Source organism: Pan troglodytes, chromosome 1, assembly GCF_028858775.2.
Source record: "Pan troglodytes isolate AG18354 chromosome 1, NHGRI_mPanTro3-v2.0_pri, whole genome shotgun sequence".
In the NCBI taxonomy this organism is placed as follows: domain Eukaryota; kingdom Metazoa; phylum Chordata; class Mammalia; order Primates; family Hominidae; genus Pan; species Pan troglodytes.
In genome coordinates, this window is record NC_072398.2 from 41,664,887 (window position 1) to 41,669,955 (window position 5,069).

The 5,069-nt window shown below is 50.6% G+C and overlaps 1 long non-coding RNA gene across 1 annotated transcript; it reads left to right on the forward strand.

Moving 5' to 3' along the window:
- The first annotated feature begins 454 nt into the window (after positions 1-454).
- On the forward strand, positions 455-4,629 carry LOC134809947 (uncharacterized). The gene is made up of 2 exons (XR_010156802.1): positions 455-521; positions 1,508-4,629. It is a non-coding gene; the product is annotated as an uncharacterized LOC134809947 (long non-coding RNA).
- The last annotated feature ends 440 nt before the right edge of the window (positions 4,630-5,069 follow it).

Below are 5,069 nucleotides of genomic sequence, written 5' to 3' on the forward strand. Positions count from 1 at the left end.
ATCCAAGCCTGCATGACTCGGTGAGTTTGGTGCTCAAGTGCACACCTCCACTTGTTATATAACCTGTTTGTGTAAGTTCATACTTGGCTCTGAGCCACTATTGTCTGTAAAAGGTATAATTGCCCTGTTAACGCTCTATAGGGGCTCTTGGGGTTTGGCTCAGTGCAACATGGCTTGACATGATAGGCACACTTGCACCCAGACAAAGAGAGAGAGAGTCAGAGCTGTCTGTCTTGAGATGGACAGGAGGGAGCCAGGACACAGCTTGGCCCACTAGTGCCCAGAGACAGAAAGAGTTAAGCTGCTGACCCTAAAGGCAGGGGACAGCCAGAAGCACAACTGTATGTGGGAGCCACGAGCTCAAGCATCCGAGGCAGGCTGGATAGTGTAAAGAGCTAGTGTGAGAAACCTGTTAATGAGAGCTATTGCTGAATAAAACCATATTCACCTGCCTACAGTCCCCCGAGCGTGACATTTGGCGTAGTCGTGGACCTGACATTTAGAGTCTTCAGCAGGATGAGGTGAGTGGGTGTTTAGCCCCTGAGGACTCCTGGGTCGGCTATGAGGCACTAGCGGGGGCTGTGGTACCCGGTGGCGGAGGTGCTGCTTGGATGAGCCCCAGTAGAAATGAGGAAGGCAGTGGATAGGTCTTCCCCGAGTGTGGAGAAAGCACTAAAGCAGCTGGAAGCATACAGCACCAAGAAGGAACGCACCTTCGATGGCAGAGTCAGATGGGCGTTTCTGACTGCACTGAGGGAAGTACATGCCCAGTCCCACAGATAAGGGACCTTCCGGCACAAGCCCACGCCTGGGGCCCCAAGTGCACAGCTTGGAGCAAGACCTGGGGGTGGGGGACCTTCAGGTGCAAACAGGGCACTTGGAGGCTCAGACAAACAGCCTGAAGCAGGAGTTGGAAACAGCTGTCAGCTCGACCTTGAGCCTGTCCTCCTGGCTGGAGACTCCCGTTCCGTCTGATGCTGACAGGGAGAAGGCTCCTCCACCACTGTGGGCTCACCCTGTAATCCGTCAGAAGGTAGAACATAAGCAGCCGATGGGACCCCAGTGGAGAACCCAGGGACGACCCCCGCCCCCCGCCCGCCCCAGCAAAGTGGTGGAACACATTTCTTTGCTCTTGTCACCCAGGCTGGAGTGCAGTGGCGCAATCTCGGCTCATTGCAAACTCTGCCTCCCGGGTTCAAGAGATTCTCCTGCCTCAGCCTCCCGAGTAGCTGGGATTACAAGCACCTGCCACCACACCCGGCTAATTTTTGCATTTTTACTAGAGACAGGGTTTCACCACGTTGGCCAGGCTGGTCTCAAACTCCTTACTTCAGGTGATCTGCCCGCCTCAGCCTCCCAAAAGTGCTGGGATTACAGGCGTGAGCCAACGCGCGCCCGCCTGAACACACCTCTTATTGTGCTTATACCCCTGCTGAGTTGTGGGAGTTAGGTAAACAGTGCCGGCAGTGTCCGAAGGAGCTGATGGCATTTCTTGCGCCTCCTCCAGGAAGGAGAATCTGGCTTCTATCACAACTCACTCCTCCCTTCATCAGCGGCTACAGCTGCGCCAACGGTTGTCACAAAGGCAAGGTGACCACACGTTAATTGAGTGGCTAATGGCAGCCATACGGACTTTTTAGAATAATGCCGGAGAGATACCAAAAACTGTGAGTAAACGGCAATCGTGTACTGATTTGGTGCAGATACTCTGGGAGATGCGGCAGGCTGTGTTTGATCTGCAAACCCAGGGGCCAAATAATGAACGCTTTACCTCCCACGTGAGGGTTCTTGTGCTGGGCTCAGCGCCCCCCAGTGCTTTTGGCTCTGTAGCTGCTGTTCTCACTCCATATGTGGGGCGCTGCATACATGAAATGACTACTGCTGTGGCAGCCCTTGGGGAGCAGAAGGCGGTCGGTGGAACCGGAAAGTCCGCGCCATAAAGAAGGGGAAGGTGCCCCGCCCCCACCGGTAGCCACCCCACGAGATAAAAAGGGGCCCCAGTGGGTGGCTTTCATGCAGATGTGGATTTAATTGCAGCTGGGGTTGCTTGGGAGAAAACTGACAGGCGACCCAATGGAATGCTGTTGGCTCTGTGGAGGCAATTGTCCCCGGAGCAACAATTTCAGAGAATGCCCAAGAAGAGACAAAACAATGTTGTTCAACCTACTCCCGCCTGGACATTGCAACTCAAGGACTATTTGCAGACAGGTGGAGATACAGGGCCTTTCCTGTTTGATTAGGGAACTGGCCCAGGTGCCCGGCCCGAGCGGGCGCCTGATGACCCTAGTCTATATGTAGAGCTGGTAATCCACTCGTCCCCAACTAATGTACAGTGGGTCCTAGCACTGGTAGATACTGGTGCACACTGCTGTCTTCTTTATGGGAAGCCGGATAAGTTTCCGGGCAAAGCTGCTTTCACTCACGGTTATGGGGGCCAGTCAGTGAAGGTGAAACCTGCGTTCCTGCATCTTGGCATTGGCTGCTTGGCCCCCCACCTGTACACTGTGTATGTCTCTCCCATACCTGAATATATTCTGGGGGTGAACATTTTGCATGGTCTGGACTTATACACCATGGCCGGAGAATTCAGACTCCCAGTTCATGTAGCAAAGCTGGTACTGCGGGGACATACACATCATTAGCCCCAAGTTCTGCCACAACCCCGATGGGTTACCTCCACTCGTCAATACCTTTTGCCAGGGAGGCATACCGATATAACTGAGACTATTCAGAAGTTAGAAGAGGTGCAAATAGTGCGTGGCACCCATAGCCCCTACAATTCCTCGGTATGGCCGGTCAGAAAGCCTGATGGGTCTTGGCGGATGACAGCGGATTATTGGAAACTGAATAACACCCTCACTGCATGCAACTGTACCCTCCATCACAGATTTGATGAATCGCTTGACAACAGAACTGGGACAGTACCACTGTGTGGTGGACTTGACCAATGCATTCCTCTCAATAAACATTGCTCCAGAGAGCCAGGAACAGTTTGTCTTCATAGGAGGGCGATGATGGACTTTCACAGTGTTGCTGCAGGGCTATATGCATAGCCCCACCATATATCACGGTCTTATTAATGATGTTATGCTCCCCTCTGATTCTCTTGCAGATTTAGAAGTGGCAACACCACTCTTGCTTGGGATTGGATGATGTGGCTGAGAGAGTCTTTCTGGCACATAGGTTATTTAGCAGGCACAAGCCCAATGGGTAGTCGACTAGAGGTGCCCATTTAAGCTAGATGTGCATGTCACCACAAATGAGTTTCAGTTAGGGCTTATAGCAGCACATGGAGTGCCTGAGCATGCCAATAGGCTTTTGGTCCCAACTATGGAAGGGAGCTGAGCTCCAGTATTTCTTGGTAGAGAAGCAGTTAGTAACAGCAGGATGGGTGTGTTCATGGGTAACCACCCCCTCAGCTGGGAAAACAGTAACTGCATATGCTGCCCTTTAGGCTCCCAAAAGTGTGGCAGGATGGGTTACAGTCATCGTATGGGCCACTTACCTAGTAGCGGGAGGGGTGTGTTCATGGGGAACAACCCCCCAGACAGGGAAGGCACAGACATCCACTTTAGCAAAGTGGGGTGCCTACTTGGAGCAGCAAAGTATGCCAAGTCCCTTAGCAGCAAAGTTGCAAAAAGTCTTGGGACCTGTAGTCCTAATGCAAAATAAGACTGTGGGGCCTAAGGCATCCCTAGACCCTATGCTTTCACCATTAGGAAGAGCGTCCCCCCATTCCTAATAGGGCATGGTATACAGATGGGTCTAGCCAAGGTGCTACTGCTGCCTCGACTGTTGTTGCAGTCCAGCCTAGTACTGACACCATATGGTTTAAAACCAGTGTACGCAAAGTGGCTAATGAGCTAAACTCACAGCAATGTAAATGGTAATCACCAAGAAGGTAACACTTATGGTAATCTGTGCCAATAGCTGGGCAGTTTATCACAGCTTATGTATGTGTCAAACCTGTGTATATACATTGGGCCTGCGTGCCCAATGCTTATGGGTCAGGCTTATGTGTCAAGCCTATGTGTATGTATTGGGTTTGCATGCCCAAAGTTTATATATCAGGCCTGTGTGCCAAACCTGTGTATCAAACCTGTGTGTCCAAGGCCTATGTCTCCCTCGGCCTAGGGGATGGAATGTAAGGTACACGGATGTGCTTTGGTCAAAGAATAGACCAAGGCGGATATCCAGGCCTGCAGGAATCAGCAAGTCTGGTGCACAGGTGCAAACCTCCACTTGTTATATAACCTGTTTGTATAAGTTCATACTTTGCTCTGAGCCACTATTGCCTGTGAAAGGTATAATTGCCCTGCTAATGCTATACAGGGGCTCGTGGGCTCGGCTTGGCTCAACATAGCAGGTGCACTTGTGCCCAGAGAAAGAGAGAGTCAGAGCTATTCATCTTGCAGATGAACAGGAGGGAGCCAGGACATAGCTCGACTGGCTTGTGCCCAGAGACAGAAAGAGTTAAGCTGCTGACCTGAAAGGCAGGGCAGAGCCGGCTGTGCAGCTGTATGTGGGAGCCCCTAGCTCAAGCAGCTGAGACAGGGAAGACAGCATAAAGAGCTAGTGTGAGAAAGTTGTTAATGAGAGCTGCTGCTGAATAAAACCATATTCACCTGCCTAAGGCCCCCTGAGTGTTCTTTCTGCCCATCCACCCACTTCCCTCATACTTCAGCATGGGCTAGACCCGGACCCCCAGATCTGACAAAGGTGCCTGCTTCTCCTTTGCCTTTTGCCATGATTGTAAGTTTCCTGAGGTCTCCTCAGCTATGTGGAACTGTGAATCAATTAAGCCTCTTTTCTTTATAAATTACCCAGTCTCAGATATTTCTTCATAGCAGTGTGAGAACAGATGAATACATATTGTCTCTGACAATAAATGTGTTCTCACTCATATCATTCTTTGTCTGTACATAAATATTTATTTCTGATTACTTTTATAATTTTTTAAATTGGTTCTGAGTGACTTGATTAAAATGTGACTTGGTGAATTTTTTTTTCATATTTCTTGTGCCTGTAATTTGTTGAGCTTCTTTGGTCTGTGTGTTATGGTTTACAAC